The sequence below is a fragment of the Neofelis nebulosa genome, chromosome 13, assembly GCF_028018385.1.
Source record: "Neofelis nebulosa isolate mNeoNeb1 chromosome 13, mNeoNeb1.pri, whole genome shotgun sequence".
Taxonomy (NCBI): Eukaryota; Metazoa; Chordata; class Mammalia; order Carnivora; family Felidae; genus Neofelis; species Neofelis nebulosa.
In genome coordinates this window covers 73,653,385-73,681,282 of record NC_080794.1, presented here as the reverse complement: position 1 = coordinate 73,681,282, position 27,898 = coordinate 73,653,385, and the positions used below count along the sequence as shown (strand labels likewise).

The 27,898-nt window shown below is 39.4% G+C and overlaps 1 long non-coding RNA gene across 1 annotated transcript; it reads right to left on the bottom strand.

The window, feature by feature from the left end:
- Positions 1–680: 680 nt before the first annotated feature.
- Positions 681–21,502, bottom strand: LOC131493373 (uncharacterized). The gene is made up of 4 exons (XR_009252604.1): positions 21,279–21,502; positions 12,737–12,812; positions 5,218–5,306; positions 681–1,121 (listed from the first exon to the last, which is right to left on the bottom strand). It is a non-coding gene; the product is annotated as an uncharacterized LOC131493373 (long non-coding RNA).
- Between the last annotated feature and the right edge of the window lie 6,396 nt (positions 21,503–27,898).

Sequence of the window (27,898 nt, the reverse complement as noted above, 5' to 3'; positions counted from 1 at the left end):
CCGGGAAACAGAAACCAGCGTATCCATTTGGAATAACAAGCAGTTTTGTTTTGTTTAGCTTTTTTTCCCTTCCCTTCCCCTACAAGGCCCTGTCTGCTAAGTCACAAGGAGCATAATAAACACATCGTAGATTTAATCAATTTCAGAGTCTCTGTTCTGTTTGCTGACTAGCTTGAATGTATTGAATTTCCTCAGCAGGCTGGGAGGGGGAACAGTGGCTTATAGCCCAGGATGGATTTTGACTTCTTGCATGAATGTTTCATCCTTTGTTTGTGACAAATCCAGTGAAGATTAGTTTTGTAACTCTTCTGAATGGCTCCTTGCCTGCTAGCTGCCCCCAGACAATAGAGTTTTATCACACCAAATCACCACTACAAGAATCATTGCCAATGTTTCCCCAGGATAAATAAGCTGCTTTTTGACTAAGCTTGCCTTTCATGGTAAATGGTTAAAGACCTGTGTGTCTCATGTCATTAACAAGTAAGCGGATAAATACTTCTATTCAGTAATTTTCTTTGCTGATGCAGACAGTTATAAATTCACATAAGTGAAGGAGACAGTTTTCATTTGGAACCCCCACTCAGCATTTTGTGTTACTGATGCTTGCCAGATAAAATAAAATACAACCTCTTTGTTTGCTTGGCAAGCAGCTAGATTTGTTTATTAGGCACCCTCCCACTTTGGTGTTCTTTCCTTGTAACTGGTGCTGGAGTCACTCTTAAGTCAGAACATTCTTAACTCAGGAGCAAGTTGCCCTCCTAGGATTGACCTTATAGGATTGCACTCCTTCAGTGTAGACAGAATTCTGACAGAAAGAGACTAGCATTCAGCTGTCTATGTGTGGTGCTCTGTAAGATCCCCTCTATAACTGTAATTAGATTTGAATCTGGAAAGAATAAGAACCACTGACCACCAGGGGAGGAAAGGACTGTAAAAAAGGTATGTTACATGATGGAGACAGTTGGTCCAAGAACAGGAACATGCCTTGCCTGAGGTCACACAATTAATCTAAGTTGGAACAAAAGAAAAAGTCCATATACCAGTCTTCCAAGAGATGTGATTCCCTCCACCACCCCATACGTGCGTTCTTTTGGGTTAGGGTATCAGTTTCCACACAGGACCTATTAAAAAGAAAAGGCTGCTTGGGAAGAGAGAAACTTGAATGTGTTCTCCTTCCACTTAAGCAATTAACAAGAGTTTCTTTATCTGGGAAATTACCAGTGACAGCTCAGCCAAAAAAATAATGTGGAACCTCTCTGACTTCTGTTGAGGTTGGATTCATCCCAAACTTCTGAGACTAATGCCAAGAGAATAAACCAAACCCTGGGAGCTATGACCTTGCCTAGTACTTCCCTTTGCTTGTCTGGGAGTCTTCTTCAATTCCTGCACCATTTGGCACTTTTGAGCAACTCCCTCCTTTTGGATTTTTTTTTTCTGTATAATGATCCCTTAGCCTCCCTAACTGTTTCTTATTTCTCTTCCTTTTCAATCAGAACTTCCTCTTACCTTGTATTTAATTCTGTTCTGGATAAGGGATGTTTGAGAGAAACTCAGCAGCTCAGCACCTAGTCAGCCCAGCCCAGCTTCTGGATCCACATTGATCTTGTGCCCAGCTTTAATGACATGTACAGTGACCAAGTCTCTGACTGATGGATGGAAAACAATGAGATAGTCTCAACTACCTTTAAAAGGGTTCAAATTCAGGGTTCTGCCTCACTGAGGATTTCCCTCCACAGGAAATTGTGTGGCTAATGATCTGGGCGTGCCTCTCTACCTGGCCGAGTCCGCCCTCAGCTTGAAAGACAGATGGCCAAGGTGGATGGAGCTGGAGGAGGTAAGTAGCTGAGAAGCCAGAAAGTCCCATGCAGGGAATTAGAAGACAGGTTTTAATGCCAAATGTCCTTGGCCACCCAAGGCCAGGAAACTCAGAGCATGCCAGGCAACTACCAAAGGGAAATATATTTTTGAAGTCTATGCTAGAAGACAGAGGACCCAGAGGTTGCCTTTAGCAAGACAGCTGTGAAGTCTTTTCCAGCCATCTCCTCTGTTTCTAGGACTACAAATGAGGCTGATTTATGAGATGCCAATGACCTGCCATGTAAAAGGGGTAGATAAAAGAGAAAAATATATCTGAAATCAGTCTTCAGACACCTGATTATAGCTTAATTTTTCTGTAGACATGTATTTTCTTTTGGCACTCCTTGTTTCTAGCTTAGGCTAGAAGGTTTCATGCTGATAGGAAAGGCCATCTGTTTGGAGAGGTTATTGTTAATATTTGTTTAATGTTGAGAGCTAGACGGCTCACTTTGATAAGCTCCAGAGGTTTGTATAATTCAGCTGGCAATCTGACAATCTGGTCACCTGAGGATCTTGAGACAAGACACAGGTAAGCAAGCAACACAGTCACTTATCCATTACTGACCTTTCAGTGTGGTTTTTTATATTTTTTGAAGGATAGAACAAATGCAAAAGGGGTGTCTTAGTCACTTTTGGCTGTTATGGCAAAATATCATTGACTGTGTGGCTTAAACAGTAAAACATTTTTCATAGCTCTGGAGGCTGTAAAGTCTAAGGTCAAGGTGCAGGTGGAGTTAGTAACTGGTGAGGACTCTCCTCCTGGTTTTCAAAGAACCACCCTCTTGCTGTATATTCAACAAGAGAGAATGAGAAAAGAGAGAGAGAGAGAGCACACACACTCTGGTTTCCTTCTCTGCCTCTAAGGGCACTAATCCCATCATTGGTGCTCCACCCATATGACCTCATTTAAACCAAATTCCCTCCAAATATCATCACACTGAGGATTAGGGCTTCAACCTATGAACATTTAGTCCATGGCAAGGGGTTCAGAAAGCCTGAGGGAGGCAAGCAGGAAGTAGCTTTTTGAATGCTGAATTCTGGTGGTGTTTTCTGAAGCATCTCATTTCAGACTTGGCCTAACTGAAGAATCAGATTCATTTCTCACAAATCAAATATAGTCCTATATTGATGATCTGTTGCTACAATAGTGCACTTTAATACTCAGTGGCTTAAAAAAATAATCACCTATTGGTTATATGTGAGGAAATCAGCTATGGGAAGACAAGGTGAGTCCCTAGAATAACAATTTACGTTATGCTGGGTTAGACTGCTCTCCTGGTCTCAGCTAGGCTCCCTCACATGTCTGAGCTTGATTGGCTATGGCTGCTCTTGGATAGCCTCAATGGAATGGCTTCCGTGACTGGGGCCTCTCTCCATGTGTCTTTCACATCCCACTAGCAGGCTGGCTCAGGCATGTCCTTACAGAAATTATGGAGAATCAAAGGTGAAAGCAAAAAAAAAGTACAAGTGCTTTCACAAGTTTCTGCCTGCATTAAGTTTTCTACTGTTTCATTGGTCAAGGAAAGAGACATGGCCAAACTGAGAGTCAGTATATGAGGACATTTCCAAAGGCATGATACATGCAGACTGTTAATCATAACAATGAATACAGTCATTCTACAATAACATGGGAATATCCAACTTCTTGTATAGTAATACTGCCAAATCCTTACCAGTTGGAGGATATGGATGGCATTTAGACAGATTGCACCCCTGAGCAATTTGGTCTCTGCTGCACTGAACGCGGTAAGGCTAGTTTTCCCAAGAGAAAAGAGTTTCCTGCCCACTCTTGCCTCCCAATGTGACTCTAATTGACTTTCAGTCCTAGCAGCAGCACCTGATTGCTGGAGCAGCCACTCTATAGTCAGAGCCCAAAGAAAGAGCCCTTTATCACTTTGTATAACTTTAGCTTCCTTTTCTGTGTGTTTGAGGGAGATGAATGTTCAAAGAAGCCTAAGGATGAAGGAAACTTTATTAGGGTTCTCCTGAGAAACAGAACTAATAGGTGTATTTTATATTCATATATAAAATCTGCTATGTTATATACCATGTATAATAATTATATATAATAATATATATTATTATATGTGTGTAAATAGAAATATAAAATCAAAAGGGAGAGAGAATATATATATAACTGTAGAATAAATCACTTTATAAAAAGGAGTTGATTGGTTTATGAGATTATGGAGTCTAAGAAGTCACACAACCCACCATCTGCCAGCTGGATACCCAGGATACCTGGCAATGTAGTTCCAGTCTTAGTCAGGAGGCCCGAGAATCAGGAAAGCTGATGGTATAAGTGCCAGTCTGAGGGCAGGAGAAGACCCAACTCAATGGGAAGGCAAGGAGAGCATATCCATCTTTTCTCCACCTTTTTATTCTACTCAGGCCTTTACTGGATAGGATGATGCCCAACCACACTGGGGAGGGCAAGATGCTTTACTCAGTGCACTATTGCAAATGCTAATCTCACCCAGAAACACCCTCACAGACACACTCAGAAATAATGTGTCCAAATATCTGGGCACATCGTGGCCTAATCAGATTAAAACATAAAATAAGCCATCACAGGAATAATAAGTGGAAATTGGAAAGTGAGAAGCAGACTACCTTGTAAGTTCCCCCAAGACTCTATGTGTTTGAGTCACAGATTACCAGAGCAAGGAGGGACCTTCAAGGTCACACCCCTAGCGTCCATGATCTCCATGATGTGTCACAATAAAACACTCAAGGGAATCTCAACTCTTGGGTTTCAGCCTCTTAGAGTTTGCTGCTTATATTTTAGCCTAAATGACATATGGGAGCAAAGTTGTGACAAGGTGTCGGTGTCCACAATATTGAGGAAGAGAGTTCATTATACATCCTGACTTGTTATCTCTCACTCTCCCTCCCCACTCCATACAGGGACTTTTAGCATTGGCATACTATTAGATGCACCATTCCTAGTGTCTTTCTAATTCCTCTTTCCCAGTCTAGAGAGAGTTGGCTTCATCCTTCTGCTCTAACTTGCTACTCTTCCAGCTAGCACAGAGTCTATTCTGTCTTTGTTCCTCTTACTTGGTCCTCTTCTTCCACTCCTTTCTTGCAGGGCTTAGACTTCACCTCTCTATTCCCAGATAAGCATCTCTTGTCTATTTCTCCCATTTAAAGCAGGTGGCAGAGTAACACAGTAATATATTTTCATCCATAGTCTTGAGCCAAGTGGATGCAGGGTGGAGAAAGAAAGGAATATTCTTTGTGTATTAGGGATTTGATGTCACTGAAATTCATTAATGCAATGCCAGAAATTATTTACTACATCCCTCACTGCTTTGTGGAATAGGAGCATAAAATTCAGTCAAGTGAGGGATTCCATACCTAGATATTTGTTCAGTTTCCCAATTGGGCCTGGACTCAAGTCTTCTGACTTCTGACTTCTGACAGCAGATGTCTTCTCATCTCTGAAACTGTTCAAGCAAGAGACTTACAACCATTACATTGAGGAAAGATTGGATTAATTGGCCCCTGAGGTTCTTTCTAACCCTGAGATTCAGAGACAATGAGTCTAACCCCTCAATTTACAGATGAAGCATCCAAGAGAAGTTAAACAAATTGCCTACACCCCATTGGCCTTGAAGCTAAAATGCAAAACTAGGTCTTCAGTCCCCGTTCAATGTTCTTTCCCTGCACTCTTTGTCTTAGGTGTGTCTCACCTAGAAGAGAACCACTGTCTTGGATTCTTCCCATTTCCTGAATCTAAATGCCAGAGTGCAGAAGAGAGATCTTGTACACCTTGTTTGCCTTTGTTGGATTCGTTTAAGTTGTTCCTGGGCCAAAAACCCATTTTTCAATATTTCCTGTAAAGTTGCCCAGAAGCACTGAGCCCTAGTTATTTGGATCATTTAAAGCAATTGATTTTTTTTCTTCATTATTTTTCTTGTTCTTTCTCAATTCTTTCAGAAGACTCCAAATGAAAACGCAAAGAGAAAAGCAATTTTGAAAGAATTGAACATCTTCAGTTCCTTTTTCAGATAATGGTTTTCTCATTCCTAGCAATCTTCTTTATATTCTTTAAATAAATACAACTAAAATTTTCTACCAAATATCCTCAATAGTGAAGAAGAGTGAGCCTGTACTTTTGGAGGTCTGGAGATAAACTCTACATTCTCCCCACTTACCTTGAAATTTCCTTGAAGCCTTTATCTTTCTTTAAAAATGAGAATTTCACATTCAATTCTCCAATCTATGCATTTTGTCTAAAGTGTTTCAAATTATATTCCATGGGGGTTCCTGGGTGGCTCAGTCAATTAAGTTTCCAACTTCGGCTCAGGTCATGATCTCCCAGTTTGTGAGTTCGAGCCCGGCATCAGGCCCTGCGTTGACAGCTCAGAGTTTAGAGCCTGCTTAGGATCCTGTGTCTCCCTCTCTCTCCGCTCCCCCCTCCACCCTGCTCACAATCTCTCTCTCTACGTCAAAAATAAATATTAAAAAAATTAAAAAAATAATATGCCATGAACTAAATTTGATTCTGCAGGAAGGCTCACAGCTATACTGCAACCTATCCTTTTGGCATTGTAGTAAATATGCTTTGTTAAAGAAGTAAGGCTTTAGGGGTGCCTGGGTGGCCCAGTTGGTGTAGTGTCTACTCTTGGTTTCAGCTCAGGTCATGATCTCGCAGTTTGTGGGATCAAGCCCTGTGCTGGGCTCCACACTAACAGCAAGGAGCCTACTTGGGATTCTCTCTCTCTCTCAAAATAAATAAATAAACTTAAAAAAATATGACTTTACACACACAGTAGAGATGGATATTGACCTTCCCAGCTTATCCCCGAAAACCATAAAATCACTAAAGGATGAATTCAATAACTGCCAATATTTAATCTCCCTCAAAGATATTAAAATTACACTCTGCCCCACTAAAGAATAACACCTTCCCCAATATGCATTTTATAATACAATGTTTTAAAATAATAAAAACTAACATAAAAGTATTGTTTTATGCATAATCTCACTTCATCCTCACAACTTTATACATTAAGAACAGTATTAGCATCTCCATTTACAAATAATGAATTAGAGCCACAAAGGAGTTAAGTTACCCGCCCAAGGTCACATAATAAGTAAAAGGCTGGAGGCGGGGGTTGGGATGAGACCCAGTATATCTCAGAACCACCACACTTTCTGGCTTATGAGTTTCTTCTAGTTTTTGGCAAATATTTGCTCCTCCAGTTGATATACCTCCCTCCCCAAGAGTGGATGTTCTAGAAGCAAATCCTATGACTTGTGTTCCACAAGACAATTTGTTGTTTCTTATCTGTGCCTCCAGTGTAGAAAAAAGCAAAAGAAATCCATGGCCATTTTGTGATATCTTTTGCATTTTTAAGAAAAAGGAGGACATTTGTATCAAAAACAAAAAACAAATCACACAAAAATAAAAATGCAGTGACTCAGATACTACAGGGAATTAACCCTGGAAATACTCAAACTGACACGGATGAGGTCAGAGAGAAGCTACAGGGAGAAGACCCATTCATTATGGAAAAGGCTTCTGGGGTGAGAATCTTTCAAGTTGCATTCTGTTCTTTCCTTGCTTTTGCACTGTGCATCATCTATCTGCCTGCATTCCCTTCTAGTATTTCTTTAATTCCTTCAGATGCTCAGCCATGTTTCCTGGCTTGTGTCATTGAAAGCTGTCTTGGCCATTGGGAACAAAGATGGTGCTATCACTTTGATCCGCTTCTTGCTAGAGGCCACTATAATTTTCCCCAACTCTATACCCTTGACTATGGAGATGTCTGGCACCATACCAGCAGCACCTCAGAAAGGGAGCTTTGGTTCTTTTAGCTCTGGCTCTCTAACAGTCATGGAGCTTTTCATCATCCTACTTTGGTTTCCCTTCATTCAACAGTATTTCTTAAACATCTACTATGTGCAAACCCTGACTGGAAACTGAAGAGAAGATGGTAAGCAGAACAAATATGCTCCCAATATCTGGAAGAAAGGGAAACCCAGTTAACAAATATGCAAATATATGAAAACTTAAACTGGACAAGTACAAAGAAGATGCATGTATGACTGCATTTAGCAGATGCACCTGACATTGCCTGACGGAATTGGAAAGGACTTCTGCAAAAACTGAAGAATGAACAGATGTAAATTGGGTGAAGGCAGAGGGAGCACAGAGCATTCCAGGAAAGAGAAGAGCACAGAAAACCCTTGAGGCCAGGATGCAGAGACCACAAAGAAAGGAGATATAATATGAGCATACAGAGTTGGGCAAGATCATGCAGAGTCTTCCAGGTCATATATATGACTTTATCCTAAAAGCATGGGAAAACATTGAAGTAGTTAGTGGTGGGAGGGAACTGAATGTCTCATGTAAACAGAGTTATGGTCTGAAAAGATTACTCTGGTCTCAGTAGGGAGAATGAATTAGAAGGAGGGCAATAGGGGATTAAGGGAAATTAATTAAGAGGCTATTAAAGATGTTCAGACAGAAAGGCATAGATTGACTATTGACATTGGAGCTGGAGAGAAATGTTTAGATTAGAAAGATATTGGAGTATAAATTCCATAGGAATTGTTGCTAGATTGATATGGAGGAGTAAAGAATGACCTCTACTTCCTGGCTTGCATAACTGGATGAATTGTAGTGCCATTCAGTGATACGGGGACCATCAAGAGAGGGCCAGGTTTGGAGATGAAAATCATGTTCAGTTTAAGACCATTTTTTTAATTTGGAGCAACTTTGAGTTTGAAATAAAGGCATTAGGTAGACAGTCAGATACACAGGTCTCCAGTTTAGGAGAGAACTCCGAATCAGAAGGATAGATTTGAGAGCCATTGGCATAGAGAAAATAATTAGAACCATAAACAAGGAGATTACCTAAGATGCACTGGAGTCAGATTGGGGTCAGACTGGAGTGGATGAAGGAGTGGCTAAGAGATAAGGAAATAAAGACAGCAAATATAGACAACAGTTTTGAAAAGTTTGGCTGTGAAGGGAATATGGGAGACAGGATGATAACTAGAACAATATGTCGAGTCTTTCCCCCACCTTGGCCTTAGCTACCATTCTCACTTCTTGACTTCAAATAGTTCCTTGTGTGTGTGTGTGTGTGTGTGTGTGTGTGTGTTCATGTGTGCATGCATGGGCATGTGTTCCTGTGAAGATCTTTACTCACCTTCTGCTTTCTGTGTTCCTGGCCATAGTTCTAGGTGACTGCCTACCATGGTCCCAAACTCACTCATGACCCCTCTCCCACTGGCCTTGTTATTGGATCCCACGATACCAGATCTGGAAGTTTTACAGAAATTATTGTGCATGTGTCTTGAGTGGAGGGATAAGAGGGAAGAGTTGGGTTGATCCCAGATTCTTGACCTTTCTGTCATCAGTTGAATTCAGTCTTACAGCTGGAATATGCTGGAAATCATAGCCTTCACTGTAACAACAGATAGCCTTTACTGAATTATTACTATATGCCAGGGGCTGTGCTGTGTTTCACACAGATCTCATCTTTTAATCTTCACAACTATAAAGTAAATACTATTATCATCACCCCCATTTTACAGAAAAAAGCCTCATGGATAAGACTTAGAGATATGAGATGCTTTGCCGAACACCACACAGAGCTGAAGTGGTAGGGACCATGTGTCCACTCAGACAAGTTCTAGAACTCAGTCTCTTTACCACACTGCTCTACTTCCTCTCCATCCTCCCATCTCAGAGCATTTAGATGGATTATCTTCCTTAGGTCTTTGAAACAGCTATATCCTTGTGTCCAGTCACAAAAGTAACAAGTACCCATGAGATTTCTGATAATTTTGATTCATAGCTGAGTATAGGGAATGATGTTTACTGGAAAGGGTGCTGAATTAAGAAGAACTGGCACTGAGTGTTGATAGCTGTGTGGTCCTGGGGGACTTAATTCACATTTCTGAGCTTCAATTTCCCATAGGTTAATTAGAAATAATACTGCGTGCTGAAAATGAGCAAGGCATTTTCATATCCATTGTCTCATCAAACCCTTACCTCCCCCAAAATCCCATGTGAGGTAGTTATATCAATATTCCCATTTTACAATTGAGCAAATGAGTCTTTTTGAAGTAAATACGTGGTACATTTCTCTGGACATAACCCCTACCTGTGTTCAAGGCTGGTCCCTTATGCCTGCCTGCAGAATCTGCCAAACAAGCTCCCATCCATGACCCTCTGGGAAGTTTTCAAGCTCTCAGTCCTCCCAGCCACCTCTTTCACCTCTTCAGTCAACGGGTAATAACTGAGTTCCCACTCTGTGTGAGCCCCTGTATCAATGGGGGAAAGGAGACTTTCTCAACACCTTTTGAAGCTGGTATGATGGACAGCTTGGTAGAGCTGTCATCTTTTTAGGGAAGCTGAGTCCCTCCTGCTACGTCCACTCCATCTCAGTGCAGCCTGTTTTTATTTGCATGTCTACTAGGTCTCCCGCAGAAGGGAAAGGAGGAGGATGTGGCAGCAGATGTACATCAGGGAAGGATCATTAGTCCATGCTAATGCTGTCTGCATAGAGATGGCCCACACACTGCACAGTGGGCCTGGGGCCCTTGGTGTTCACTCAAGGCATCCAGCTGACCAGAACCTCTACTCCATGGGCAGAATGAGTCTGATGATTATGGTTATAAGAGGCTAATAGCAAATGTAGTCATTAAAAAATCAGTCCCAAGCAAGCACAACTTCCAAATGGTAAGAAAACAAGGGCTGTTTCTTGTGGTGACATTATTTCAACCTGGAATAACATTGGAATGACCACAGGCAACCATCGCCCTTAGGAAAGTATTTGTCCTTAGATATTCACATGTTAGTTCCCTCTTGAGGCCATGCGTATAGAGAGGTTTCCTCCCCGTGGTGGGGCAGGAGCCTACTGGAAAGAGCTTACACTCAAGGCATGAAGCCTTGATGCAATATCCTCTTCACCACTCAGATGCTTCTGACTTTGACCAGCTTCCATCACTTCTCTGTCCTGATGATGTTAACAACTGAAGTCGCTTCCCTGTCTTTCCCAACATCCTTCAAAACCAACTGCAGGAAGAAATGTGGGGGTTTATTTGTCCCTTTTTATGTTTTTAATTGCCCAAATTCCATATGACAGTACATCCAGCCAAAACCCTAAAGCAATTTTAGAGATTTCTCAGTAAGATTAGAATATGTGCCTATTTGTGTCTATATTCTTACATTGACTGCCACGACTGCCTTGAAAAAAATTTTGACTCTGACAGGGCTCTAATTAATGACAGAATGTTAAAGTTCACATCAGTGCCAAGCCTTTAAAATTAATGCAAATTTAACTTTAAACAAGTTTAGGTGAAAATAATTGATGGGGGTAAATTGCTGATTTTGTTTTCTTCTCCTAGCCTGACCTTTTTGGCTATTCAAGAATTAGTAGGAATTGCAGTCAAGTAAAGACGATATCAGCATTAAAGGACAACTACCCCACATGCCCACCCTTCCCTTGCTGGAGAAGCAATGGCTTCCAACTAAAACCTTTGGGTGTTATCCAAAAAATCTTCCAGCCTAGAACAGCAGTCTGTCTCCAAGAGAGCTTTATGATTTGCCCTCTTCGTTTTTCACTCCAACCTTAATACACACCTGCATACACAATATTTAAGCTGGATTTGGTAACTTCTTACCCTTCCCTTCCCTTTTTCTCCCTTTTCTGTATTTCCATTTTCTTCCTCCGTTTCCTCCTTCCTTTATATTATGGCAAATTTTACTTTAAGTTTGTCCTCTACAGCAGATACCTGAAAAGACTGATAGTTGATTCTGCTAAAAATATTCCTTTTTGCATTTGTATGCATACATGTATTTGATGTTGCCTTTTCAGTATTTCCCACCAGTGTTCCATGATTCTCCCTTATGAATGGCACATGAAGAGTTCTCTATACTAGGCAAGATACAACTTAGGATTCTACCTGAAGGTTGGTGTCATCCCTTTAGATAAATGTTCTTTAGAACAAGATTCCTAATCTGCTTTCTTGGTGTGGAGCTCTATGGTAGGCACCCCAACACTCCTTCCACCATACCCCCTATTTTTTCTTGCATATTTTTCCTCTTAATCTTTTCTCTTAGGTCTGTGGACATAGGTTGAGTATCATTTTGACAGCCCAGGCCACTGTTATTAAGCAGACAGAGAATTGATGGGTGGTTGGTTGAAATCCTGCATGTTGGAGCTATAGGAAATACTGTTTCATCAATTCAGTTATCAGATGTTCTCAAAAAGCATATGCCGACCCAAGGAGCTTTACACAGTGTCCACATCATCCATTTTGCTTCCTTGTCATGATATGCTTTGGCCCCTCTTCTATATATATTTGGAGCTTCTTTTATAGCCAGGAAAACCCTGTCAGCTTGAAAACTTCCCAGGTCCCAATAACAAATGCAGAAACTTTGCCTAAAGATATTGGGAACTCCTCTTGCAAGATATTCACTCATATCTAAGAGAATTGTGTCCTCTCTGTTCTTCTCTGACCCCTTTGTCCCAGCAGAATGAGGATTCCATGCATTTTCAAATTTGAAAATTCTGAAACTTCTCAGGAAGTTCTCTTGAAAGCCATTGCCTTATCTTCACCTACAAACCATCCCAATATATACCAGAAATCAGGTCCCTGTACAACATGATTGTTGAAAACAAAACCAGCCTGGAAAAATCTTACCTCTAGTCTTGACTTGCTCATTGTGCTATTCAGATCTTAGCTTAAATATTACTTTTTCAGAAAAGGCTTCCTGACCCTCCTTCCTTCCTTTTTTCCTCCCTCCCTCTCTCTTTCTCTCTCTCTCTGTCTCTTTCTTTCTTCCTATCTATCTGTCTATCTCCCCAAAGGAAAGATAATTCTATGAAAGCAAGGACAGTTTTTGCTTTACCTGCTGTTGAATTTCCAGCACTGCATCAATGCGTTCGTTCTTCCTGTGTAACAAACCGTCTCTAAAACTTAGTGACCTAAAACAACAAACCATTTAATTATTTGCTTATGGTTCTGTGGGGCAACAATTTAGAAGGGACTCCAATGAGACAGTTTTTCTCTGCTCATCATGGTGTTACCTGGGTTCACTTAGGCATTTGCTGTCAGTTTATGGTCACTGGTCAACTCATAGACCTGGGGGTTGGCTGATTGTCAGTGAGACCAATGACATAACTGTGTGCTTCTCATCTGGTAGACAAGCCTGGACTCTTTCATATGGTGGTGGTCACAGGGTTCCCAGGAGCAACCAGAGAGGGTGAACTCTAATGACCAAGCACTTTCAACACCCTGATTGAGGGCGCCTGCGTGGCTCAGTTGGTTAAAAGTCTGATTTCAGCTCAGGTCACGATCTCGCTGTTCACGAGTTCCAGCCTGGCATCAGGCTCTGTGCTAACAGCTCAGAGCCTGGAGCCTGCTTCAGATTCTGTGCCCCCCCGCTCTCTCTGTCTCTCTCCTGCTCATGCTCTGTCTCTCTCTCTCCCTCAAAAATAAATAAACATTTTTAAAAAAGTATGTTTAAGACCCTGATTGCATCATACATGCTAATATTCCCATTGGCCAAATAAGGTCACATGTCCAAGCCCAGATTAAAGGAGTGGAAAAAATACACTCTTTCTCTTCATGGAAGAAGCCTCAAAGCCACATTGCAAAGGGCCTACAGGTGGGAAAGCAGATACAAAGATGGGATAAATTTATGACTATTTCCACAGTGTATAACAAGTACATGGTGCATGGTGGGCACTCAATAAATACTTGCTGAGTAAATGAATGGATGAACTAGTGAAAAATGAACTATCCAAATCTACCAGGTAACATCTCAAGTCCCCACATGGGTTCTAGTTCCTGATACTAAGTATCATGTTTATCAGGCCATGGTTTCTGCCCTTAAAGAGTTCATGATCTAAAGCAGTCTGAAGTTCTGCCTGATTTTATCCTCTGGAGTACGTGCTTATAAGAGTTCCTGTATCCACAGTGACAGATATACTTCAAAGAGAAAAACATGCATGCCTTGGACCACATCACCAGAGGCACAAACTTACCAATCTGGCAGATGAACAACCATGAATTCAAAGTCAGTTGCCAATGGGCCAGGTTTTTTTTTTGAATCTGCAGTAATTTGTATTTATGTCCTTAAAGCTGTCTATTTGTATATATACAGAATAGAAATTCAAATGAGAGGTATCCCTCTATGTTACAACAACCCTGTGATCTCCATCATCTTCTCACATTTCGCAGTTGAAGACTCATGATAGGTCAGGTCAGGTTTAAAACTTATGTCACACTGCCACCCTACAAAGATGTGGAACATTTGGATAAACAAAGAGATAGATTGGGGAAAGCCTTTCACTGCTTAGCATTTCAAAATTCTTCCCCTCTGTCTCCGCATTCAAATCTTACTTACCTCTCTTACGCGGAAATCTTGATGATGCCTGTATCCTTTCCAGATCCTGATAAAAATGATCTTCAGACTAGCCACATTTCCCTCTTAATTGGATTCCACAAGTGGACCCTCATTTGGAGGTTTTAGGGAACCCTTTTTGCAGTCCTACTGAGAGCCAACAAAAGCAGATAGCTGCATTGCAGGATGTGGCTTAGATATGTAGCAATAGAGGCTTCCTGATATTGAACCCCCAGAATTAGACTCCCCACCTCGTTGCAAACTTTCCTGCACAGCCAGAGTCCTCTCCTCATGGGGACTTGCTCTAAACATTAAAATCAGGATGAGCAAACCAGAATTCTAGTTTCTTTCTTTCTTTCTTTCTTTCTTTCTTTCTTTCTTTCTTTCTTTCTTTCTTTCTTTCTCTCTCTCTCTCTCTCTCTCTCTCTCTCTCTCTCTCTCTCTCTTTCTTTCTTTCTTTCTTTCTTTCTTTCTTTCTTTCTTTCTTTCTTTCTTTCTTTCTTTCTAGAGGGAAGTTAGGATAAGAGTGGAAAATTAAGAGAAAGAGGCCAAAGAGGTTTCTCTCATCCCAACACCTTGAACCCACTGTATATTTTCTAAGGTTTGCCTTGGAAGATCCAGAGTTTTCATCCCTAGTTCCCCAGAATAAAATGCCCATGCTGCTTAAGTATCCTCAGCTACACCAAACATACCCATACTTGTGTTGGATATCATTGTCTTAGGTTTGGGATTCAGAAAAACTTTGAGGCTTTCTTGTGCTTCATTATCTGAATTGTTCCTTGAATTGTTCCTTGTTCCTGAATTGTTCAAGTCTTTCTCCTGCCAGGCTGCAGCAGAGAGTGAAGAAGGCGAGAAACCCATGGCTGGCTGACATCATTTTTGGCCGCAGCCACTGAGTATTCCAATTGTGCTTTGAACTCCAGACTTCATCTCGCTGAGGTCCTTAGCTAGACTGATCAGTCAAGCCAGGATTTATAGAGACGCTTCTCTGCACCAAGTGAAATGCAAGCACATAGAAGTGTTGCTAAATTGATAGGGATGGCTTTCATCACGTCCCCTGTGCTGTGTGATTTATTATGAAAGGGGGGACAGACGTGCCCATCCGCCATCTCACTCACTAAACTGACAAGGATAGCATTTCCAGGGATGATATTAACATTTTAAAATAAAATTGTCACCTTGTTATCTTAAATGTATCCAGAGGAATCTAAATACTTTAGCAATGGGATATTCACTCTCCTCAGTTTAAAACACACATACACACAAGAATAAGTTCTTTAACAGTTGGAAATTTTACATCAGTCCCTTTTCTCCTTGAATTAAATTCCCATTCCACTTCCCACACAGAATTTCATCCTAATGTAATGTATTTTAAGCTTGAAACTGTTTTATAGAAAACCCTATTATGCTTTTCTGCTCAAAAGTATTACATATAAATGGATATGTAACTTTTTATTGCCTGTGAGCATAAGGCTGTATTAACTTTTTTTCTGTGTGAGATACCATTAAAACTATTATGTTGTACATTAATCAAAACAACAAATATATTGTAAATTATGAAAACTATTTTTAAACAAATAACACACATTGTTAGAATGGGGCAGGATTCAACATTAATTCATTTCCCTCTCTTTTTGTCTTTAAAATGTGAACAATGACAAGCCATATTAAAGATTTCATATAACAATACCACTCAATTCTTTGAGCTCTTTCTGAGTTACATACTAAAAATCACAGGGATTTATCACTAACAATAATTGTTAATGATCTATTTATTGACAGCTCAGATTGAATTGTCCCTTAATTTATTGAAAACAAATTTTATTGGAAACTCTCCTACAAAAGGGTAGATTTCTAAATTATTAGTCATTCACTTTCTCCACACCAATAATAGCATTTCATAATGTGTTTGTTTAGTGCCCAAGAGGTTTCTACTCCCTTGGACAATGCTTTTTCATTGTAGGAGATGTGTTTTTCTTTTGTAAAGCTGGAGGAGAAAGAAACGTCAGCACTATCTCACGCACTTTAACAGGGAATCTTCAATCTGAAGATTGATTTCCATAAAACTACACCTGCCCTGATAACCAATGTTATTCTGATAAACCTATTCTTTGAAACAGAAAAGCTCAGATTTGCAGTATTTGCTGAGTTCTATCTTAATTAATATTTCCATGATATTAATCTGAGATGACTGAACTGCAGAGATGGGAACAGATGCACATCAGCCAAGAACAAGATTTTCTACTTACAGAGTTGTGTTGAGTCCCCAGATTAGTTGCTTATAGAATTCTGCAGTCTCAGAGTTGGAAGGGACCCTATGGAACATTGGCTTCTTTGTCTATTACTTGCAGGAATGCCCCTCCATAATATTCTCTAGAGGTGAACATATAATTTCTGGTGAAAAGTTCCCAGAAATCTTGGCTTTTGCCATCACAGCATGTTTAATTCCAGTTGAGACCAGTGTTAATTATTTGCTTTTTCTTTACATCAGTCAAATTCCATTCCGTGTTAATTTCAACAAGCTCTTTCTGATATGCCTTCTGAAGGCTTCAGAATAAATCTAATCCTCTTTCATGGGGCAGACTTCAATTATTGGAGGATTTTAATTATAATGTGGTCCCCCTCTTAACCTTTCAGTGTATAAAGCAAGAATCAATGCACGCAGTGATTTACATTGGGGTGCACGGGCTATGAAAGTCCTTCCTCATTGAAGGAAGGCCCTCTGATATTGTTTATAAATACACTATTTTACTTTTGGCATTGAAGCATTAACCCTCTGCATAGATGGACAGACATTGATATAAACAGATCCATGATCATACACAGGGGAAGTTAAGAAGCCCTGTTACTTCTAAATCATATGTAAATCATTAATTATCTCCAAAGCATATCTATTTTCTATATAGAGAGATACCCTCTTGTCTTTAGTTAACTGACAGACGCTAGTAAGTTCGACAAGTTCATCAACTCGTACAGAATCATCTTCTTGGAAAGGATTGGATCCAAGCAAGTCTGAATGGGTTATGACTGCCTATCCAGGTTTATAACCTTCTTTTTGAGTTCTTAAATAGGATCATTTACATTATGAGTCTTTGTTTTCTAACTGGGTTTCCAGCAGGCCAGGGCAAGGCAAGAAAAACTCCTAATAGCATGGCAGTCATGAAATTGTATCTCCTTTGAGAGTAGAAATGAAGTGGTAGGACTGAACGTTGCAGTGATGAAGAGAAATGTGTATGGATTAGGGAAGGCTCTCTGAGGAGGTGATTCTAGAAGCAGAAAACTTCTGGGTATTTTCAGTCAAGAGTAAGATCTGAACAACATGAGAGGTCATGTGGATAAGTATATCTCAGTCAGTCAGTAGAAGCTTCAGTTAAATTTGTGGCTGCTGCCACTCTACACAAATAAGGGGAGGTAGACTTTATTTCTTGGTAAAGTGAGAGGCTGTAATAAGTGATATGGATCACTGATGCCCCTTGTACTGTTGGGTAAAACACCCAAAGTTTATCTTGATCTTTAATGTATAAATAGAGAGGTGAATGATAACTGATGAGACCAAGGCTAGCAAGTTTTCAGAGGGGTCCTTTCTGTGACAGCAGACAGCTTCAAGAGAGTTTTTCAGGGCAAAGACTCATTGTGTGTATCATCCTTCACTTGATTAGATAGAAAGGGAAGCCAGTTTGGAAGTGTTATGAATCAGTCTATTTATCATATAACACCAAATAATTATTTAAGTTGACTGCTGATAATTAGGCCCAGGAAAGTCACATATGGCTTATAGTCTTTGAGAGGAAAGAGTCTTTCCATTTTGCATTATGTCGTGGCCTAGATAATGTATTTGGGTATAACAAAACAGAAAGTAATTCTTAGAGATTGCATCCCTCATATACTAACACTGTTAACAAATGGAGGGGATCAATTATGCAAGACATAATTTGGAGAACATAACAGATCATCCACACATTATTTAAGAACAGAGTCCTGAGCGATTTGGATACTTCTAAAGCTACAGTTAAATAATTCTAAGAATTAAGAGGGTACTTTGTAACTTCTGGATGTGTGTGTGTGTGTGTGTGTGTGTTTGTGTGTGTGTGTGTGTGTGTATTTATTATTGATTCCCCCAAGTAAATGCAAATAAATATGTGGGTCTGTATGCCTCCTCCCTTTCCTGCAATCCCAGACCCTAAAACCATCAATCTGGAAGACAGCTGCTTATTCTACAGTGAGACAAATCAAGTTAATAGGAGTATACCAAAGACAATAAAAAATTAAAGTACCAGCTTAGGTATCACTTCAATGCAAAGGAAGCAGAGTGTTCATCAGGAGTAGGCCTTACTTACCTCACCAGCCATGGGGCCCCAGAGAGGGGAAACATCAAAGTCTTTGCTACCCTCTGTTCCCATTCAAGTGGCCAAAGCTGAGTAGAAGTGCATTCCTAAAGCCATTTGATTGTACCAAAAACTTTGGAGGAAAATGAACCAGAGCATGGTTAAGAGAAGCCTTTATTCAAAATTGCATGAGAGGGCTTCAAAAGAACATTATAAATGAAAAGCGAAAAGTACATAGATTTTTAACAGCTTTTGCAAGAGGGATCAGAAAAGTTTAGCCCGTTTGGGGAGTAGTTGGACAAAAAAAAATGGTTCTAAAACCAGAGGGAAATTGTTCTTTCAGATGAGTTGCCTTTGGCTGGGCAACTTAGATTAACCAAGTGGGGTGGAGTATCACTGTTAGGGGCTAAAGTCAATTACAAGAGGGAGTAGGGAAAACAACCATGGGGAAAAAGAATCATAGAAGAAATTCTCAGCCTCTTGAGAGTCTCTTACACTCCAAACACAATCACTTTCTAATTGAGGATGTGCATTTTGTAATGTGGCTATTCAATCCTACAATTCAAGATTAGAGCATATGATCTCTCTACCCAAAGTTGTAGTTAACCACTTGGTTGTAAAAGAAAGCATTATCATTCCCACTTACAATGGCTTTTGTTTCCTTGTGGTTCTCTAAATTGTACTAACATGAGTTTCTCATTCCCTTTGTTATATAATAAAGGCCAATGTGCCTCACCTTTCCAAAATAGCTTCATCATACTCTTCATCAACTGTGGCAGACGCCTCTGGTAGCTCAAGTTCACCTCTTGGTCCACCTCTGATTCTAGCCTCTGCTATGAATGGTTCTTGGAAACTAAATCTGACCTCATGAGGACTCAAGCACAAGACACGCAGTTTCTTTCTTTCTTTCCTTCTATCTTTCTTTCTTTCTTTCTTTCTTTCTTTCTTTCCTCCACCCCTCCCTCCCTCCCTCCCACAATCCCTCCCTCTTTTTTTTTTTATTTTCTTCTCTCTCTCTCTTTTTCTTTCTTTTCTTTTCTGTCTTTTTTTTCCCCTGGGGATATTCCAATTATAAGTCTGCTTATTATACAGACAAATCAATGCCCTCAGTGCCAACCTTAATCAATGTGTGATGGGAACCAGAAGACAAATGTAACTTTCTGTATGTTTCTTAATGGGTACTAAGGAACTGGGCTTCTGTTACTTATAGGTGTACTTTAGAAAATGCATTCTTAGAATGACTGGCCTTACTTTCCTAGTTCACTTTACCTCCTTCCTGCCTCCTGCTTCTTGGGTAGTTTATGCCCAAGTCTTTATCTCAGACTCTGTTTTGGGGAGAACCCAAACTAAGACATCAACGAAACATAATATATATTAATTTAATGGCTATTAAACATTTATTGAGTACATAATATGGATCAGACAGTGTTCTTGATGCTGAAGATACAGCAATAAATGAGACAGAAAAAAATCCCCTCCCTAATGGAGGTATGAGAGGAGAGATATCATATGGTATTTTTCTTTCTCTGATTGATTTATTCAATCAGAGAATAACTTCACTCATATGTGGAATTCAGGAAACAAAACAGATGATCATAGGGTAAGGGAAGGAAAAATAAAATGACATAAAAATAGAGAGGGAGGCAAACCACAGAGACTCTTAAATATAGAGAACAAACTGAGGGTTGCTGGAGGGAGGTGGGTGGGGGATGGGCTAAATGTGGGGGAGGGGCATTAAGGAGGGCACTTGTTGTGAGGAGCACTGGGTATTACATGTAAGTGATGAATCACTAAATTCTACTCCTGAAACCAATACTACAATATTTGTTAGCTAACTTGAATTTAAATAAAATCTAGTAGAAAAAAAATCCAAAAAAAATTCAAAATAACAAAAAACACAAAACACTCAAATTAAGAATGTAAATTCTGTACAATCTCATGAAGCTTATATGTATATCCCTTCTATTTCTTCCTAGTCTTGCCACAAGCTAGACTACCTCCCTTCTCTATCTGCATTCTATAGATCCTTTAAAAAACTGAAATGAAATTTTATTCTGATGATAAGAGTAATATAGGTCCACCACTGAAAATTTAGAAAATATGGAGAAAGTGCAGAGAAGAAAATAAAAGCAAACAGCTACCTCAACCTAGAGGTGATTCATAATTATCATGTTAGTTTAATATCTTTCCAGGAATTTAAAACTTGTTATAGTTTAAAAATATAATCGTTTCCACAACTCAAAAATAACCATGTTGCTGGTGTGCCTGGCTGGCTCAGTCAATGCAGCATGTGACTCTGGATCTTGGGGTTGTGAATTTGAGCCCCATATTTTAAAAAATAAAATATCTTTAAAAAACATGTTAGGATTTTGATTGATATCCATTAAAATCTATAAATTTATTTGGGTATACTTGATATAATAATAGCCTTTCTACCAAGGAACGACTGTATAATTTTCCATGTATTCAAACCTTAAGAAAATATCTATAGTCTCCTTCAAATAGGTTCCAAGTATTCTTATTAAATTTAGCTCAAACTCTTTTGTATTTTTATTGGGAAGCTTTTCCGTTATATTTTAAAATTGGTTATAAAGAAAAGATAACTGTTTTGTATATTTGTAACTATCCAGTTTCCTAAGCTTTTACGAATTCCAATACTTTTTCAGTTATTCTCTAGAGGTTTCTGGAAGATAGGTAGATTCAAGTGAGACTCCACATACCTCAAAAACTTCTTTCTTTTTGCTTCTGTATCCATGCATTATCTTACTTCTCCCAGAAGATATGGCCGGTTAATCTGATCGGTCAAGATCCGGGACTGTTGATTGGATACACTAACAATGGAAATAGTCTAATGTCCCTTTTTCTGTGTGTTATATTTATCCGATTTTGGTTATCAGGTTATAATAATATAAGGGTTTTGCTTATAAAAAGACAAACTGGGAATCTTTCTATCTCTTTTTATGAAAGACTTCAAAGAACATGGATATTGTCTGTTCCTTAAAGAATCCACCTGTTGAATTTATTTGGGTATATTAAACATCATAGAGATGTTTTGGTTTGGTTTGTTTTAATTGGGGGAATGGGAGAGAAAAGCTTCCTTGATTACTGTCCAATTCCTTTTTTCTAATGAAGTCAATTTTGATCATTTATATCTTCCACAAACATCAATTTTAGTCAAACATTTTAATGACATATAAAAATAATTTTAGGGGTGCCTGAGTGGCTCATTCATTTAAGCATCTGACCCTTGATTTTGGCTCAGCTAATGATCTCAGGAATCCCGAGATCAAGCCCCGCACAGAGCTCAGGGCTGACAGGGTGGAGCCTGCTTGGGATTCTCTCTCTCCCTCTCTCTCTGCCCCTCCCCCCACTTGCATGCTCCTTTCTCTCAAAATAAATAAATAAACTAAAAAAACTAGATTTTTCCTACATGTTATGAACACTTTTTAATTTCTTTTAAGTTTATTAATTTTGACAGAGAGAGAGAGAGAGAGAGAGAGAGAGCGAGTGCAGTGGGGGATGGGCAAAGAGAGAGAAGGAGAGAATCCCAAGCAGGCTCTGCACTGATAGCATGGAGTCCAATGCAGGACTCCATCCCAGGATGATGGGATCATGACCTGAGCCAAAATCAAGAGTTGGGCACTTAACTGAATGAGCCACCCAGACACCCCCTCTTTTTCATTTCTAATGGAAGATAGCCTTACCACCCCACTCTCTTATTTTCTCTCTCCTTTTTCCTCAAGATACATACATTTCATCAACATATGTGATTATTACATAGAACTGCTTTTTTGTTTATTAATGATTCTCTCTGCTTTCTAATTCATTCATCTTTTTCATTCTTTTCTCCTACTAGAGAATAGTTTTTAATATTCTAACTTTGTGATTTTGATAATCATTTCCTCTATATTTCTTCTTTGGTATATAAACATAAAAGTATCTATGATAATGTAATTTCCTTTGAGTGTGGCTTTGATCACATCTCATAAATTTGATATGTGGAACTTTTATAGTAGTTATTTTCTAAATGTCTATAACTGCAATCTTCATTTCCTCTATAATCTGAAGGGTTTTTTTTGTTTTTTTTTAATTAATTAATTAATTTATTTATTTAATATATGAAATTTACTGTCAAATTGGTTTCCATACAACACCCAGTGCTCATCCCAAAAGGTGCCCTCCTCAATACCCATCACCCACCCTACCCTCCCTCCCACCCCCCATCAACCCTCAGTTTGTTCTCAGTTTTTTTTTATTTTTTTTATTTTTTAATATATGAAATTTACTGTCAAATTGGTTTCCATACAACACCCAGTGCTCATCCCAAAAGGTGCCCTCCTCAATAGCCATCACCCACCCTGCCCTCCCTCCCACCCCCCATCAACCCTCAGTTTGTTTTCAGTTTTTAACAGTCTCTTATGCTTTGGCTCTCTCCCACTCTAACCTCTTTTTTTTTTTTCCTTCCCCTCCCCCATGGGTTTCTGTTACGTTTCTCAGGATCCACACAAGAGTGAAACCATATGGTATCTGTCTTTCTCTGTATGGCTTATTTCACTTAGCATCACACTCTCCAGTTCCATCCACGTTGCTACAAAGGGCCATATTTCATTCTTTCTCATTGCCACATAGTACTCCATTGTGTATATAAACCACAATTTTTTTATCCATTCATCAGTTGATGGACATTTAGGCTCTTTCCATCATTTGGCTATTGTTGAGAGTGCTGCTATAAACATTGGGGTACAAGTGCCCCTATGCATCAGCACTCCTGTATCCCTTGGATAAATTCCTAGCAGTGCTATTGCTGGGTCATAGGGTAGGTCTATTTTTAATTTTCTGAGGAACCTCCACACTGCTTTCCAGAGCAGCTGCACCAATTTGCATTCCCACCAACAGTGCAAGAGGGTTCCCGTTTCTCCACATCCTCTCCAGCATCTATAGTCTCTTGATTTCTTCATTTTGGCCACTCTGACTGGCGTGAGGTGGTATCTGAGTGTGGTTTTGATTTGTATTTCCCTGATAAGGAGCGACGTTGAACATCTTTTCATGTGCCTGTTGGCCATCCGGATGTCTTCTTTAGAGAAGTGTCTATTCATGTTTTCTGCCCATTTCTTCACTGGGTTATTTGTTTTTCGGGTGTGGAGTTTGATGAGCTCTTTATAGATTTTGGATACTAGCCCTTTGTCCGATGTGTCATTTGCAAATATCTTTTCCCATTCCGTTGGTTGCCTTTTAGTTTTGTTGGTTGTTTCCTTTGCTGTGCAGAAGCTTTTTATCTTCATAAGGTCCCAGTAATTCACTTTTGCTTTTAATTCCCTTGCCTTTGGGGATGTGCCGAGTAAGAGATTGCTACGGCTGAGGTCAGAGAGGTCTTTTCCTGCTTTCTCCTCTAAGGTTTTGATGGTTTCCTGTCTCACATTCAGGTCCTTTATCCATTTTGAGTTTATTTTCGTGAATGGTGTGAGAAAGTGGTCTAGTTTCAATCTTCTGCATGTTGCTGTCCAGTTCTCCCAGCACCATTTGTTAAAGAGACTTTTTTCCATTGGATGTTCTTTCCTGCTTTGTCAAAGATGAGTTGGCCATACGTTTGTGGGTCTAGTTCTGGGGTTTCTATTCTATTCCATTGGTCTATGTGTCTGTTTTTGTGCCAATACCATGCTGTCTTGATGATGACAGCTTTGTAGTAGAGGCTAAAGTCTGGGATTGTGATGCCTCCTGCTTTGGTCTTCTTCTTCAAAATTACTTTGGCTATTCGGGGCCTTTTGTGGTTCCATATGAATTTTAGGATTGCTTGTTCTAGTTTCGAGAAGAATGCTGGTGCAATTTTGATTGGGATTGCATTGAATGTGTAGATAGCTTTGGGTAGTATTGACATTTTGACAATATTTATTCTTCCAATCCATGAGCAGGGAATGTCTTTCCATTTCTTTATATCTTCTTCAATTTCCTTCATAAGCTTTCTATAGTTTTCAGCATACAGATCTTTTACATCTTTGGTTAGATTTATTCCTAGGTATTTTATGCTTCTTGGTGCAATTGTGAATGGGATCAGTTTCTTTATTTGTCTTTCTGTTGCTTCATTATTAGTGTATAAGAATGCAACTGATTTCTGTACATTGATTTTGTATCCTGCAACTTTGCTGAACTCATGTATCAGTTCTAGCAGACTTTTGGTGGAGTCTATCGGATTTTCCATGTATAATGTCATGTCATCTGCAAAAAGCGAAAGCTTGACTTCATCTTTGCCAATTTTGATGTCTTTGATTTCCTTTTGTTGTCTGATTGCTGATGCTAGAACTTCCAGCACTATGTTAAACAACAGCGGTGAGAGTGGGCATCCCTGTCGTGTTCCTGATCTCAGGGAAAAAGCTCTCAGTTTTTCTCCATTGAGGATGATGTTAGCTGTGGGCTTTTCATAAATGGCTTTTATGATCTTTAAGTATGTTCCTTCTATCCCGACTTTCTCAAGGGTTTTTATTAAGAAAGGGTGCTGGATTTTGTCAAAGGCCTTTTCTGCATCGATTGACAGGATCATATGGTTCTTCTCTTTTTTTTTGTTAATGTGATGTATCACGTTGATTGATTTGCGAATGTTGAACCAGCCCTGCATCCCAGGAATGAATCCCACTTGATCATGGTGAATAATTCTTTTTATATGCTGTTGAATTCGATTTGCTAGTATCTTATTGAGAATTTTTGCATCCATATTCATCAGGGATATTGGCCTGTAGTTCTCTTTTTTTACTGGGTCTCTGTCTGGTTTAGGAATCAAAGTAATACTGGCTTCATAGAATGAGTCTGGAAGTTTTCCTTCCCTTTCTATTTCTTGGAATAGCTTGAGAAGGATAGGTATTATCTCTGCTTTAAACGTCTGGTAGAACTCCCCTGGGAAGCCATCTGGTCCTGGACTCTTATTTGTTGGGAGATTTTTGATAACCGATTCAATTTCTTCGCTGGTTATGGGTCTGTTCAAGCTTTCTATTTCCTCCTGATTGAGTTTTGGAAGAGTGTGGGTGTTTAGGAATTTGTCCATTTCTTCCAGGTTGTCCAATTTGTTGGCATATAATTTTTCATAGTATTCCCTGATAATTGTTTGTATCTCTGAGGGATTGGTTGTAATAATTCCATTTTCATTCATGATTTTATCTATTTGGGTCATCTCCCTTTTCTTTTTGAGAAGCCTGGCTAGAGGTTTGTCAATTTTGTTTATTTTTTCAAAAAACCAACTCTTGGTTTCGTTGATCTGCTCTACAGTTTTTTTAGATTCTATATTGTTTATTTCTGCTCTGATCTTTATTATTTCTCTTCTTCTGCTGGGTTTAGGCTGCCTTTGCTGTTCTGCTTCTATAATCTGAACTTTATTAAGAATGATACTTTAGAATTTCCAGGTTTTTAAAATTAAAATGTTTATTATTAATTTTCATTTTCATTGCTTTGTCTAGTTATCATCCAGTTTAAGAACATCTGCTTCTTAGAATGGTGGAATTGGCTGTAATTTATCTGGTATCCTTCATTATTCTACCTCTGAGTAATCCTCACTTTCTCTGATCCCCTATCATACTTAGCTTGGATTGCTTGATGTCATTGTTTGTTTTTTTTTTGTTTGTGTCTTATGTCTGTCTCTCTACCTCCGTAAGTAGTAAAAGCAACTTGAGGATAAAGCTCACATTTTATAATTCTTTGTATCCCCCATAGCATCTAACACCTCAAACATATTAAGTAATCAATAAATACATGTGTACCACTTTATATGTCGGGGAAAGTAAGAGGGATACAAAATGTAAAGGGATCAGAAACCTTGCTAAGCAACTATGTGGTTAGCCATTTTACTAAAATATGTTCACGTTATGCATTCTTCTGTCCTGAAAAATATTGCTCTCCTGGCAATCATCATGGTAACTAATGTGATTATTAATACTGACCATTTGTTGAGCACATGTACATTCTAGGCACTGCTTTAAGAACTTTATATGCTGCATCTCATTTCATAATCCTCACAACAGATCTCACAGGTAAATATGATAATTGTCTTCATTTCCCAGATGAGGAAAGTGAAGCTTAAGGCCGAGACTACGCCCAGGATTTCCCAGATGGTGAACATGAATCCTGGATTGATTGTGCCTCTGGTCTGTTCCTTCCACTTCTGGTCCGCACCAGTTTCTGTAAATTTATTCTCCTGGTCACTTGTTCCTTCCTCCTTTTAGTCCATCCCACATTCAAATGACTAAATGCCTGCTGGTCTATTTTGCCAGAAGCAGTACTAAAAGACAGGAATATAAATGTGAAAAAAACATGGCCCCTGCTTTTGGTGACCTTCCAGAGTCCAATGGAGCCTTTTCTTTGACATGCACCACGCTTTAAAATGTTACAGAATGTGCTAATTGTATCTGGGCTTCCCTGCAGTTCCTCTGTTTCTCTGTTCCCTGCTCCCATGATATTCAGGTGTTTACTTCAGGGTTCAACTTACCCAAGCGGATCCTGGCTGCCAAAACTGGGGCAAGTGAAGTCATTGTATGTTCTTTGTATGCGCAGAAAGAACCCAGGGTTTTAATAGTCTTTCTCCACCCACCTTCAACTTGGTTTCCCTCAGGACAATAACATCAGCTTTAAAGCCAAAGACAATTATGACAATGTTATTATTTCACATGGGGAAAGTTGATGTTGCCAGCCTGAAGTAGGTGCCAGACTTCTGAAACTCACACAGAAATCACTCTTGGAGGAAGGGAAGACAAGTTTCAGAAACGTTTTATGGGAAAGAAACAATCAAGGTCTTTGTTTGCTCAGACTGCGTGGTCATTTGGGTTCAGAATAGGCTTCACCGAATCTCATCCATAAGATCTCTCCTGCCACACACTGCTATCCTCGCACCTGGCTCAGAGCCTCCACAAATGCCACACCATCGCAAGACTGACACCATGCACCGCCTACAGTAACAGAGATTGCAACAGAGGATAAAAATGAAGGAGGGTCTGAGGGAACCTACCTTTCTGATGTGAAGTCTTCACAGATTTCTAATTTTGCGAAGAGATTTCTGCTGGCCAGATCATCCTCCCCATAGTCATTGCCATCTCATAATTTTCTGTCCCTTCACTTTCCTTTTTTCTCGCTATCTAAAACTCTAATAGTGATTTGACTATTTATCTATGTGTAGTTTTTGTCTCAATAAAAAATAAGGCTGTTACTTTGGTTTATTATTGTATCTGTAATGTTAGAACGGTGTCCAACATACAGCCTGTTCTAAATACCTATTTGTTCAATGATTGAATCTGATATGTCGTCATGACCAGACAATACTTCTGTGTTCATTTTATTTAGTGCCACCTTCTCCAGCTCCTTCATC